This window comes from Lepisosteus platostomus, chromosome 9, assembly GCF_059453375.1.
Source record: "Lepisosteus platostomus isolate fLepPlt1 chromosome 9, fLepPlt1.hap1, whole genome shotgun sequence".
Lineage (NCBI taxonomy): Eukaryota > Metazoa > Chordata > Actinopteri > Semionotiformes > Lepisosteidae > Lepisosteus > Lepisosteus platostomus.
The window spans coordinates 240,420-254,979 of record NC_142619.1 but is presented as its reverse complement, the minus strand read 5'-3'; the positions used below and the strand labels follow the sequence as shown (position 1 = coordinate 254,979).

At 45.8% G+C, this 14,560-nt stretch overlaps 1 long non-coding RNA gene across 2 annotated transcripts in view; it reads left to right on the top strand.

The window, feature by feature from the left end:
- The first annotated feature begins 3,279 nt into the window (after positions 1 to 3,279).
- The window catches only part of LOC148654202 (uncharacterized), a 45,284-nt gene continuing 34,003 nt past the window's right edge, over positions 3,280 to 14,560 (top strand). Inside the window, exons 1-2 of one of the 2 annotated variants that reach the window (XR_015941434.1) lie at positions 3,280 to 3,823; positions 4,679 to 4,782. This is a non-coding gene — a long non-coding RNA (uncharacterized LOC148654202). Of the gene's footprint in view, positions 3,824 to 4,329; positions 4,783 to 14,560 lie in introns of those variants that run through there. The other variant, XR_015941433.1, reaches the window with a different exon arrangement.

The following is a 14,560-nucleotide window of genomic DNA, read 5'->3' as shown; positions in this document are numbered from 1 at the left end:
TCCAGCAGAGGGGAGCACTTTGCTCAACAGCCCTGAGCCAAAGGACCCAGTGATAAAGCTGAAAATCTGGCAAGTCCCCCAGTCTCCCTGGGGCGCTGAAGAGGATTTCATCTGATGCTGAGGTTCCTGTAACTCAACACAAAATTGAACACGGTGAGTTATGAGTTTGTGAAGAAGTGACAGCGGAACAATGTCAAACAGGAAGTTAACCTACAGGAAAGAATGAATTGAATCTCTGATATTCAAGCACGCAGTGTGACGTCCACTGTCTATTCAAATCTACTCTGCAAGTCTTACAATTCTTTTTCATACACCGTCTCCTGGTTATTGTTTTGTGAGTGCTTGAACTGTTTCTCAGTAGAAATAAGACCGATAACTCACTGCTTCAGGATGCACACTATCGTCGATGAAACCTGTGGTGTAAGCAAGCGAAAAGAGACAGATCCTTCTAAAACACAGAGGCCATCGGGAGGGCAGAAACACTCTGCAACAGGTAGGAGCTGTGGAGCCGTGATTCCCCTGAGCCAGAGCCCTCGTCCTCCCTCGACAGCGAACTGAGCTCCAGCGACTGGAGCAGCTACCTGCCGTCGTGGGACCTCCTGCAGATTGGGAACGGGTAAGGCAATTCGACACGAGCCCACTCCTCTTCCCACTGCTTACGCCCCTATAACAAATAGTTTCAGGGTATTCAAGTACAGGATAAAGAGATGACAGGTGTTCCCAATTGGCTGAGGATACAACTCTCTCTCTCTGAGAAAGCACACAGAGGTGGACAAAGCAATTAAATGCGTATACAAGTCATTTCCTCTGTTTCTGGTCTTTCTTTACATATCAGAAAAGTGAACTGGTGGCTGTTGGAAAGTGTCTGCTCCGTACGTAATATACATGTAAAAGATGTGATTAAATATCTTGGTATTAAGACTTTCAAAAAGGTGATTTTGTGATTTGATGTTCTCTACCTTAGTAAAATAAAATAAAAAAAAACTTTATTCATGGTTGCTATTTGTCAAACACGGGCAGAAGGAGGCCTAAATGCTACAGGGTTTAGAGCATCTAATACCGATACCGACAGTATTATTTACAAAATTAAGCAAAGTAGGTGATGTATGTTTCCCTAATTTAATCATTCAGGAACTAGGTATTGATGCTTTTAAGAAACTAACAGTAGCCCTTCAGAAACTATGGAAGAATTTACAACCTTTATTAGACTACAAGGAAAACAATTTAGTTATACTTGTACTAATAAATACTTCAGATCCCTCTCGCAATCTCACAATATCTTGTCAAACTATTTTGGAGCACCTCTTTGGGGAAAGTGAGTGGAATCAAACATGACTATTGTCAAACAGATTTTGTATGAATAATAAGGTTAAGGCGTCAGTACAAAATTGTACATTGAATCGACCCGGTAAAGATACACAGTGTGCATAGATTTAAAAGTAATATAGATGATAATTGTCTATCTCAAAGCAGCCCAGAAACCTTACGTTTGTTTTTGTTTTGTTCTGTTGTTAAAACACTCTGAACAGATCGGCAAAATGGTGTAAAGAAGGCTTCTAATTCTGACATTTCCTGTAGACAAATTGATGTTATTTTACTGCTCAATACTGCTGAACCGAATCTAAAATATAATGTATCATTGGCTTAATCATTATACTCGCTCGTTATTAGATGTAGAAATAGCCTAAAGATGAGAAATAATCGAAAATTGAATAATTAGACCGTATGTCGTAGTAGCAGATTGTACTTCTCGCCTACTTGATGTGGTCGAGCAACTCCACAATCGCCATACAATCCGTCCGTTCTCATGCTCTGACTTTCAGGTTGGGCAGTGGACTGGATTCCAGGGCAAACTCGTTCTTGTTTGATTATCCGTGTGAAATCTCGCCCAATATAACAGGTAAACTCATGCACTGAAATGATGCGCTTCCAAATTAAAGCGACACGCATTTGAATAATTCAAAATACACACGAGGGAACGTCTCCAAACCATGTCTAAGTATCACAACATGAAAGCTGTGCGTACCTTATCTTTATTTGACTGTATAATGTACTCCAGTGATCTGTAACGTAGTCTTGCGTGCATCGTAAAGGATCCGGACTTCCGGCTACGGAAAACCCGGAGTGGATCAGCCTTTGCACCGGACCCGGACTTCCGGCTACGGAAAACCCGGAGTGGATCGGCCTTTCCACCGGACCCGGACTTCCGGCTACGGAAAACCCGGAGTGGATCGGCCTTTCCACCGGATCCGGACTTCCGGCTACGGAAAACCCGGAGTGGATCGGCCGTTCCACTGGATCCGGACTGCCGGTTACGGAAAACCCGGAGTGGATCGGCCTTCCACTGGATCCGGACTGCCGGCTACGGAAAACCCGGAGAGGATCGGCCTTCCACTGGATCCGGACTGCCGGCTACGGAAAACCCGGAGTGGATCGGCCACTCCACTGGATCCGGACTGCCGGCTACGGAAAACCCGGAGTGGATCGGCCTTCCACTGGATCCGGACTGCCGGCTACGGAAAACCCGGAGTGGATCGGCCACTCCACTGGATCCGGACTGCCGGCTACGGAAAACCCGTAGTGGATCGGCCTTCCACTGGATCCGGACTGTGAGCAGCTTTTGTCCAATCGGCGCTGAGATTTCAGCAGGAGGCGGGAGACAGGCTCTTGCCCAGTCACACAGCTTCAGTCCCGGGACTTTTCCGAATTCCGGCGGGCGGTGACACTTCCGAGAAATGTCCACTGGGTGGCGACAGAGATACACGGAGCTGAGTCTCAAAGCGCTATCGGAAAGACTTGAAATCGGAAAGAAATACATTTGTTACGTTTTAATCCCATTGAAAAGGAAGATGAAAATATCGTTTGTATTTTAAAACATTATTATACTTGCGCAACATAATTATTAAGGGAATGGTGTGAGAGGAGACCGTGTTTGAACAGTTTAAGACGGATGTAAAGACATTTTATTTCAGAATGTCTTTCTTTCTGAAATGTGTCTGTTTCTGTGTTGTAAGAACGTTGAAGCATGGACGGGCCTTATCTGCATTTACCTTGTTGAATCTTTTTTTCCATAAAATGTACATGTATTATTGCATGTATCCTGACAATACGACTGCTACGTTACGTTTTCTTGTAGTTTTTGGTCTCATAAAAAATACAAAAGTATGAGTCGATGACGTCAAAATGGTGTCGCCCACAGGGCTTATGGGTAATGTAGTCTCTGTAGTTCACTGGGCTGCCCTGCCCATGTGTTTCGCTGATTTCATTGAACATTAGAATGAATTATATTTATACAATTTCAGCGTATTTATCGTGTCTTGTATTTCTTTGTCTCTCTTATGTGTTCCCTTGTGTGTATGTTTTCTTGTATTTCACTTGTCTGCGGCGCTGGTTAATCGACCCGGCACATAAAGCAAACCCACTGTCCTCGTGTTTCTTAGCTCCCGTCTTGTTTGCAAACTTTTCTCCTGTGTTTATTTTACTTTGTCAATAAAACGTGGTTGCCGGGGAAACGGTGCTGCAGAAGTTGATGCGAGCTGACCTCTAGGAGGTAAACAGTCGGCTTTTGTAATCTAATCAGCGAGCAAAGCAGAAACGTTAGTCTAAAAAGCGCTGGCTGAGTATTTTGTGGACATTATGCAGAAGAAAAGGAAGAAACGGTGAGTCGCAGGCTGTCGGTAAATATCAGCGCTGGACACCAGCCTCACACCGCTGGGCTCACTGCACCATGAGCGAGTCCGTCGGCGCCTCCTCCTGCTGGGGTGTGTTGCTGCAGGAGTGAGGAGTCTCCGGTCTCCGGTCGCGTCATGATCTGCAAGTGGAGGTGAGAGACGGCGGCGCAGTGGGTGGCAGCGCTGGGAGCCTGGATTTAGTTCCTGGGGTGCTGTGTGTGTGGAGTTTGCATGCTCTGCTCATGTTCTCGTGGCTCCAGTTTTCTGGGGTGCTGTGTGTGTGGAGTTTGCATGCTCTCCTTATGTTCTCGTGGGTCTAGTTCCTGGGGTGCAAAATTCTGTTTATTTCACAAGACGGACCCGGGCAGCAGCATGTGTCTGCAGCGCTCATCCTGCCTGCATGTTTGCAAACTTTTCTCCTGTGTTTATTTTACTTTGTTAAATAAAACGTGGTTGCTGGGGAAACGGTGCTGCAGAAGTTGTTGCGATCTGACCTCCGGGAGGGAGACAGCTGGCAAAGCCGAAACTTTAGTCTAAAAGGCGCTGGCTGGAGTATTTTGTGGACATTTCGCAGAAGAAAACTAAGGAGTCTCCGGTCGGGTCCTGATCTGCATGTGGAAGTGAAAGGCTGAGAGACGGCGCACATGCTCTGCCCCTGTTCTCATGGGTCTGGTGTCCTGGGGTGCTGTCTGTGTGGAGTCTGCATGCTCTGCCCCTGTTCTCATGGGTCTGGTTTCCTGGGGTGCTGTCTGTGTGGATACCTGGTGAAGAGACCCAGTGAGTGTTTGTGTGGCCAGCTGCGTCAACTTCAATAAAACTGGCCTTTTGGTTTGTTTGAGTGCTGACTTGCTATGGTGTATTTTTTCTCTCTGTGAACAACACGTCCTACGGCCAACACTACCCACACAGGAGGTGTGTGCGTGACAGCTCCTCAGCTGCAGCAGGAGTCCAAGTGTGCACAGATTTCTTGTTGGGTTTTGTTGTTTGAAGTTTCTGTTTGTATGTAGGAAGCAATTGTGCCATCGTGTGGTCCGAGTTATAGCACGCGACCAGAGCTCCCGAAGAGCGCCTGCCTCCTGCCCGATTCGACGTCTAAAATCATCACAGAACGGTGAGGAGCCTCTGACACAGCCCCCAGTACTGGGTGTGCAGAAAGAATCCTATTGTACAGTTTTGGTGTGAAATGGCCTCCAGTTCTTGTAACATGATGGGTTTCTCTGGACTGCAGTCCCAGTGCACTCCGCTTTGGATTTGCAGTGGTGTTTTCTACAATGGAAAACCCTTTGTTTGTACAGAATGGAAATGGCAGTCTGCATGTTTTAATAATATAATGTGATCATGTACTACAGCTTAAACACTGAGCCAGGTGACGTTTGATTCTAAAAGATTTCTCTATCATTTCAGCGGCGCCTTGTCTGCGGCAGCCCGGCAGCTCCTCCTCCCTTCCAGCTGAGACTCTTCCCTCTCCAGAGGTGGGTTAGTGCTCTCAGGTCATCTTCTCTCACACAGCTGCGGGGCAGAAACGCTACTTCCACTGGGCAGAGAGCAGACGGGCAGTGGGAAGGGCAGCCCTCTGTTTGGGGATCAGGGCTGTCCCTGCTGAGGGATGCTTTCAGAGCCAAAGCAACTGGCTGGGTTATGAACTTTATGGTGTGATCCAAATAAGACATAAAAAGACAGAGAATGAGAAAGAAATAGTATTGCATGTATCTGATCAAAACAGTCTCTTTCAGACAAAACAAATATTGAACAAAAACTTAGTTGCAACACACTGCACTACACTTTCTTCTAGGCTGACATTACTGATAGTTTGTGCTGTCTTCCTTTCAGTCTGCAGGGTGTGCATCTTTTTCCTCAGCTTCCTACACGAGGAATCAGTTTCTCCTGCCCTGGTTTCACTCCTTTATATCTCACAATCTTCTGCAGCTCCTGGAGGCTGACGACATGTTTGCTGTTTCTGAAAAATTGCTGACTGGCTCATCAGCACAATTGCTGATTCAAAATCCTTTACTCACATGTTGCCTTAGCCTCTGTATCACGGAGATGTGTGCTTTTCTGGGTTGGGTAGATCGATAGTGTGCTTTTGCTCAGTTGCTCTGCTCAATGCGTGGTCTTTTAACTCCGGCTGGGTACGAGCACCTCACTCTCCACACGGCTTTCCAAGGCTCTGTCATCGTGTGTGAGGATGTTGTGTAGCTCGTGAAACAGTTCCCCCATTTGAGCCCTGGATTTACTGGGTACTTGAATACCTGAATCTTGCCGTCAGTCCTGATCACCTTGTTTTTGTTCTGCAAGGACAAGGCACCTCCCCAGCACTGAACACAAACTGATACTGGCAGGTTGATTGTGTTGTGGTGTGAGTTTGTGTCTGTGTGCCCTGTGGGGGTGAGGTGTCCCCTGCAGCGCGAACAAACATGCAGACTCCACACAGACAGCACCCCTGGAATCAAACCCAGGGCCCCGGTGCTATGAGGCAGCGATGCTAACCACTGTGCCGCAGTGTTGCCCCCTTTGAAAATGTCTGACTTCCGTTTAATTTGAGGTCACAAGCTTATAAATGGTCTCACAACGTTTGTCTCATCTCAGGTTTCTCTGACCAGGCCCAAGGACCTGTAGTCACTGACAGCTTCTGCAGTCTGACGGTTCATTTCAGTAGGCTGGAGGGATGGCGCAATTATCCTCAAATCAGTGAGTATTGTTTTGCTCTTGTAACATGAAACATCAAAGAGAAGTCAACAGACTATTCCGTGAAACTGTTCAGACTGGCCCGTGGTGATTTTCTGGGTCCTTTAGTAAGCTGTCCGGGACTGTGTCATCGACACACTTTGTGAGAAGCCAGTCTGTGTGTTTGCTCTTGTGATCATTCGTGAACGAATGTAAGAGAGTGTAAGAGAGGGAGAAGACTCGGCCCTGGAGTGATCCAGTTTTCTATTTAACAACTTCAAACTGCAGGAGAGAAATGCTTCATTTCTAAGATGGAAATATAATCAGAAAGTATATTTAGCCATTTGTGTATTTCATGTCAAAAAATGTTTTATATATAAAAAGAATTTAGTAGAGACATTTGCTTAATAAGGCAGTAGAATAAATGTTGTGATGCTGGTGTGATGGTGCTCTCCAACAAACTGATACAAATGGACAGAGAGACAAAGTGAGAAAGAAAATGTATACATAACAGACATATATGCAGAATACAATACAGTGCTGTAAAGTACAGTACCCTAGAGTGAAGATGGAAATCATTCATTCTGGCGCAGAAGAAGTGAATCTGCTCTCAATGGTTTTCCTGTACAATTGGAACACGTTGTGAATTCTACATAATTCACAGGAAACAAAATAAACAACTCATTCACTCCCCTGCTGTCCGTGACCCAGAGCTCAGTAATCATTTCACTACTGAAGATCATGCAGTTTTTAATGCTTTTCATTTTAACATCCTACTTGTTAATATTTCCTCTTAGATGAGAATATTCTCTTCGGCGTGTCTTTACAACTCTTCTCTTATTGCCCCTCTTGTCAGTAACCCGGTGTGAAAGCTCTCTCTGTCGGAATCAATGTCTTACCTCTCCGTCTTGTGTTTCAGGTCTCCTCTGGCTGCTGACCCTGCCGTCAGGACAGAACACATCCCGCACTGACCACACTGCTGGGTTTACTGTACGTGACAATAAAGAGCTTGAGCAACACATCTAATGTGATCTCTGCACGCTTCCCGAGGAGGGTCCAGCAACGTTCTATATAGTGCACATCACCATCGGGATGAAAAACAAAAATCCCCAGTGGGAGTCCAGTCTTTCCCTGCTACGCAAATTGCTTTTCGTTAGGTGAGGTCGCAAGTTCTTATTGGAGAATGTTGTACAGTTTCTTAATGCAATAGGGCGAGTAAGACTGAAGTTCCCCCCGTGTTGGCCGATCAGTGGAACGAAACTGAAAAAAGCTCCTTGAAACTGTGATTCATACACTTATACACTGGCTCAGCATGGTGCTCACCTGCTGTCCTTGGGTGTCTGCTGAAATTTGATTTTTTTTCAGGAGCACTGTGACCCAGAGCTCAATAATCATTTCAGCTACTGAAGATCATTCAGTTTTTAATGCTTTTCATTTTAACATCCTACTTGTTAGTATTTCCTCTTAGGTGAGAATACTCTGGTACTTTTCTGGGTCTTAGTTGAGTGAGCTTTATTAGAATAATTGAACAATACTTTCACCTCCCCATAACACTCATAGATTTTTCAAGGGTTAAATATGGGAGCCACGTTTCTTACATGTTTCCTTTTGTAAGTTGATTCACAAAGCTTTCACCGCCTCCACTCCAGTGAATCACTTTGTTTAGCAAGTGATCAGGTGGAACAGTTTAATTTCTTCCTGCAAATAATGCCTTTTCCTTTTTCATCCCATTCAAGTCTCCGTCCTAGTTAGAGTCATTGTGATGTAGAACGGCAGTGGTCCAGTTGAAAGGTTCAAGGTTTCACTGTGTTTTAGAGTGCAGATAAAGAAGATAATAGGAGAGGAAACTGGAAAAGCCGTGACTCTGTCATTCCATTCAATTCAATTTATTTTCATATAGCACCTTTCACAACAAGGTTGCCCCAAGGCGCTTAACAATGCAGGTAAATATACATTTTGTGAATACAGAACTGAAGACAATGGAGGAAAGGAACCAAAGACTCCTCAGTAAGGAGAATAAAATCCTCTAGGGGTCCAAGGTCAACTGGCTGCCCAACCCCTTTGGGCATGCTAACATTATATCATTTAAAAAAAAGAAAGAAATGAATGCGGGTATTAATCCATCCATCCATCACGTTATCTGTATGTCAGTACCCCATGCAGGTCTCTGCAGACCAGCAGAATCCTCCTAAACGACAGCTGTATCCATGATGCCCCTCTTGGATCCATGGCACTGATGCAGCATTCAACTCACATGGTGCCCAGCCCATGACAGACAGTATTTCTCCTCTGCAGTATCCCTGCGAGGCAGGACAGGTGCCTGACCTCTGAGAGCCTTGTAAGTAAGTAGAAGGAGTTTGAAGTCCGCCCTGTACCCGAGAGGAAGCCAATGAAGAGAGAGAAGTATGGGGGTTATGTGGTCATTCTTTCTGCTCCAAGTAACAATTCTAGCTGCTGCATTCTGTAAGTATTCAAACTCTTTGCTGTGACAAATCTAACGTACTTTAGGCAGACAAAACGACCTTAAAAAGCCACATGATTTTTAAGTAGTCTGTCTGTGTGTAGTAACAGTGGTTCACATTATTTCAGAACGTATACTCCCGTCTCTGTAACTTTCCTCAGTCAGCTATTGAACATTCTGTATTTACACCACGAATGCACTACTTTGTCTCGCGCGCGGTCACACTGGCCGTCCACAGGCACGGGCAGGAGCAGGGAACACGAGGCCGCTCTGTAGTGCCCCTGTGGCTCTCCAGCAGAGGGGAGCACTTTGCTCAACAGCCCTGAGCCAAAGGACCCAGTGATAAAGCTGAAAATCTGGCAAGTCCCCCAGTCTCCCTGGGGCGCTGAAGAGGATTTCATCTGATGCTGAGGTTCCTGTAACTCAACACAAAATTGAACACGGTGAGTTATGAGTTTGTGAAGAAGTGACAGCGGAACAATGTCAAACAGGAAGTTAACCTACAGGAAAGAATGAATTGAATCTCTGATATTCAAGCACGCAGTGTGACGTCCACTGTCTATTCAAATCTACTCTGCAAGTCTTACAATTCTTTTTCATACACCGTCTCCTGGTTATTGTTTTGTGAGTGCTTGAACTGTTTCTCAGTAGAAATAAGACCGATAACTCACTGCTTCAGGATGCACACTATCGTCGATGAAACCTGTGGTGTAAGCAAGCGAAAAGAGACAGATCCTTCTAAAACACAGAGGCCATCGGGAGGGCAGAAACACTCTGCAACAGGTAGGAGCTGTGGAGCCGTGATTCCCCTGAGCCAGAGCCCTCGTCCTCCCTCGACAGCGAACTGAGCTCCAGCGACTGGAGCAGCTACCTGCCGTCGTGGGACCTCCTGCAGATTGGGAACGGGTAAGGCAATTCGACACGAGCCCACTCCTCTTCCCACTGCTTACGCCCCTATAACAAATAGTTTCAGGGTATTCAAGTACAGGATAAAGAGATGACAGGTGTTCCCAATTGGCTGAGGATACAACTCTCTCTCTCTGAGAAAGCACACAGAGGTGGACAAAGCAATTAAATGCGTATACAAGTCATTTCCTCTGTTTCTGGTCTTTCTTTACATATCAGAAAAGTGAACTGGTGGCTGTTGGAAAGTGTCTGCTCCGTACGTAATATACATGTAAAAGATGTGATTAAATATCTTGGTATTAAGACTTTCAAAAAGGTGATTTTGTGATTTGATGTTCTCTACCTTAGTAAAATAAAATAAAAAAAAACTTTATTCATGGTTGCTATTTGTCAAACACGGGCAGAAGGAGGCCTAAATGCTACAGGGTTTAGAGCATCTAATACCGATACCGACAGTATTATTTACAAAATTAAGCAAAGTAGGTGATGTATGTTTCCCTAATTTAATCATTCAGGAACTAGGTATTGATGCTTTTAAGAAACTAACAGTAGCCCTTCAGAAACTATGGAAGAATTTACAACCTTTATTAGACTACAAGGAAAACAATTTAGTTATACTTGTACTAATAAATACTTCAGATCCCTCTCGCAATCTCACAATATCTTGTCAAACTATTTTGGAGCACCTCTTTGGGGAAAGTGAGTGGAATCAAACATGACTATTGTCAAACAGATTTTGTATGAATAATAAGGTTAAGGCGTCAGTACAAAATTGTACATTGAATCGACCCGGTAAAGATACACAGTGTGCATAGATTTAAAAGTAATATAGATGATAATTGTCTATCTCAAAGCAGCCCAGAAACCTTACGTTTGTTTTTGTTTTGTTCTGTTGTTAAAACACTCTGAACAGATCGGCAAAATGGTGTAAAGAAGGCTTCTAATTCTGACATTTCCTGTAGACAAATTGATGTTATTTTACTGCTCAATACTGCTGAACCGAATCTAAAATATAATGTATCATTGGCTTAATCATTATACTCGCTCGTTATTAGATGTAGAAATAGCCTAAAGATGAGAAATAATCGAAAATTGAATAATTAGACCGTATGTCGTAGTAGCAGATTGTACTTCTCGCCTACTTGATGTGGTCGAGCAACTCCACAATCGCCATACAATCCGTCCGTTCTCATGCTCTGACTTTCAGGTTGGGCAGTGGACTGGATTCCAGGGCAAACTCGTTCTTGTTTGATTATCCGTGTGAAATCTCGCCCAATATAACAGGTAAACTCATGCACTGAAATGATGCGCTTCCAAATTAAAGCGACACGCATTTGAATAATTCAAAATACACACGAGGGAACGTCTCCAAACCATGTCTAAGTATCACAACATGAAAGCTGTGCGTACCTTATCTTTATTTGACTGTATAATGTACTCCAGTGATCTGTAACGTAGTCTTGCGTGCATCGTAAAGGATCCGGACTTCCGGCTACGGAAAACCCGGAGTGGATCAGCCTTTGCACCGGACCCGGACTTCCGGCTACGGAAAACCCGGAGTGGATCGGCCTTTCCACCGGACCCGGACTTCCGGCTACGGAAAACCCGGAGTGGATCGGCCTTTCCACCGGATCCGGACTTCCGGCTACGGAAAACCCGGAGTGGATCGGCCTTCCACTGGATCCGGACTGCCGGCTACGGAAAACCCGTAGTGGATCGGCCTTCCACTGGATCCGGACTGTGAGCAGCTTTTGTCCAATCGGCGCTGAGATTTCAGCAGGAGGCGGGAGACAGGCTCTTGTCCAGTCACACAGCTTCAGTCCCGGGACTTTTCCGAATTCCGGCGGGCGGTGACACTTCCGAGAAATGTCCACTGGGTGGCGACAGAGATACACGGAGCTGAGTCTCAAAGCGCTATCGGAAAGACTTGAAATCGGAAAGAAATACATTTGTTACGTTTTAATCCCATTGAAAAGGAAGATGAAAATATCGTTTGTATTTTAAAACATTATTATACTTGCGCAACATAATTATTAAGGGAATGGTGTGAGAGGAGACCGTGTTTGAACAGTTTAAGACGGATGTAAAGACATTTTATTTCAGAATGTCTTTCTGAAATGTGTCTGTTTCTGTGTTGTAAGAACGTTGAAGCATGGACGGGCCTTATCTGCATTTACCTTGTTGAATCTTTTTTTCCATAAAATGTACATGTATTATTGCATGTACCCTGACAATACGACTGCTACGTTACGTTTTCTTGTAGTTTTTGGTCTCATAAAAAATACAAAAGTATGAGTCGATGACGTCAAAATGGTGTCGCCCACAGGGCTTATGGGTAATGTAGTCTCTGTAGTTCACTGGGCTGCCCTGCCCATGTGTTTCGCTGATTTCATTGAACATTAGAATGAATTATATTTATACAATTTCAGCGTATTTATCGTGTCTTGTATTTCTTTGTCTCTCTTATGTGTTCCCTTGTGTGTATGTTTTCTTGTATTTCACTTGTCTGCGGCGCTGGTTAATCGACCCGGCACATAAAGCAAACCCACTGTCCTCGTGTTTCTTAGCTCCCGTCTTGTTTGCAAACTTTTCTCCTGTGTTTATTTTACTTTGTCAATAAAACGTGGTTGCCGGGGAAACGGTGCTGCAGAAGTTGTTGCGAGCTGACCTCTAGGAGGTAAACAGTCGGCTTTTGTAATCTAATCAGCGAGCAAAGCAGAAACGTTAGTCTAAAAAGCGCTGGCTGAGTATTTTGTGGACATTATGCAGAAGAAAAGGAAGAAACGGTGAGTCGCAGGCTGTCGGTAAATATCAGCGCTGGACACCAGCCTCACACCGCTGGGCTCACTGCACCATGAGCGAGTCCGTCGGCGCCTCCTCCTGCTGGGGTGTGTTGCTGCAGGAGTGAGGAGGCTCCGGTCTCCGGTCGCGTCATGATCTGCAAGTGGAGGTGAGAGACGGCGGCGCAGTGGGTGGCAGCGCTGGGAGCCTGGATTTAGTTCCTGGGGTGCTGTGTGTGTGGAGTTTGCATGCTCTGCTCATGTTCTCGTGGCTCCAGTTTTCTGGGGTGCTGTGTGTGTGGAGTTTGCATGCTCTCCTTATGTTCTCGTGGGTCTAGTTCCTGGGGTGCAAAATTCTGTTTATTTCACAAGACGGACCCGGGCAGCAGCATGTGTATGCAGCGCTCATCCTGCCTGCATGTTTGCAAACTTTTCTCCTGTGTTTATTTTACTTTGTTAAATAAAACGTGGTTGCTGGGGAAACGGTGCTGCAGAAGTTGTTGCGATCTGACCTCCGGGAGGGAGACAGCTGGCAAAGCCGAAACTTTAGTCTAAAAGGGGCTGGCTGGAGTATTTTCTGGACATTTCGCAGAAGAAAAGGAAGAAGCGGTGAGTCGCAGGCTGTAGGACAGGACTGTCGGGGAAATGTAAGCGCTGGGCTGAGCGAGTCCGTCGGCGCCTCCTCCTGCAGGAGTGAGGAGTCTCCGGTCTCCGGTCGCGTCCTGATCTGCATGTGGAGGTGAAAGGCTGAGAGACGGCGCACATGCTCTGCACATGTTCTCATGTGTCTGGTTTCCTGGAGTGCTGTCTGTGTGGAGTTTGCATGCTCTGCTCATGTTCTCAAGGGTTTCCTGCCGCTTCTGCAGTCCAGTGTTGGTGAGTCTGTCGGGTTGATTGTGTTGTGGTGTGAGTGTGCCCTAAAGGGGGTTTTAATAGTATGGGGTTTGTGTGTTCACTTGTATGCAGACCACTGGAGAGACCGGTTGTTTTTTGCCAGGCAGACTAATGGCTGCATATTCAATTCCAGCTACTGATGTTGCCAAACCAGCAAGTGGGACAGTGTTTGAAAACCCTTTCAATGAAAGGTTTGTAGAACAGTGTTGCTATTGTTCTGTTTAATTCGAGGTCACCAAGCTTATAAATGGTCTCGCAACGTTTGTCTCTTTTCAGGTTTCTCCGACCCGGAGAGTGAACAAAGAAGTGATAAGGGCCCATAACACCTAAGCTCGGCACTCTCACACTCTTCAGCCACACGAGCTTCCTCCTGGTAAAATACTGGGCAAGCCCCTTTCTGACAGGGACAGTGGAAAACCCCCTGAGGGAGATGGGCTGAGGGGAGGAATAAAACCATCTGAGCCGGAACGGAGCGCGCTCCCGATTCCCACCAGACCTGGGAGACCACACAGGCAGCACAAGGGAAGCTGCGGCGCGCGAGTTCACGGAGGCAAGGACCGATGGACGACCACGGGAGACAGTGGCATCGGAACAGAGGTACTGTACAGAGACTTTTAATACCTGAAGGCAAGGAGCGAGAAACCGGCCCGGCTAGCCGCTCCAAACTGAGGGGAATGGAATACAGTTCGCGGGAGGATTTCTAGTGGAACCTGAACGGAGTCTGGGGAAATGGGACCGGCCTCTCGTTCACTGGGGCCATCAAAGACTTTACAGGTACGAAGAAGAATCGTTCGAGTGGCCACTCTTCGGTACTTGACAGAAAAGACTGCCGTCCCTCTGGATTCATTATGACCCTTGGAAGGACCTTTTGTTGCTGCTGTTTTCGTTGTGTCTTTGGCTGATGGTGAATGTGGATAGAAAATAAAAAGGTCACTTATACGATACACATGCTTGTCGCTGGTCTGTGTGGGCATTGGTGGATCTGGGAGATCAACAGAACCTGTTGCATTGCTAGGTGCCGTAGTCATATATGAGGCAGGAAATAATTGTTGTTTGAGGGGTCACCTCACTCTGACACGAACGTGTTGGGAAGACGCGCCAGTTCTGACGTTAGTGCGACGGGTCTGTAGGCATTAAGGCAGGTTCTTGTGTCCTTTTTTGGAACAGGAACAATAACAGAAGAT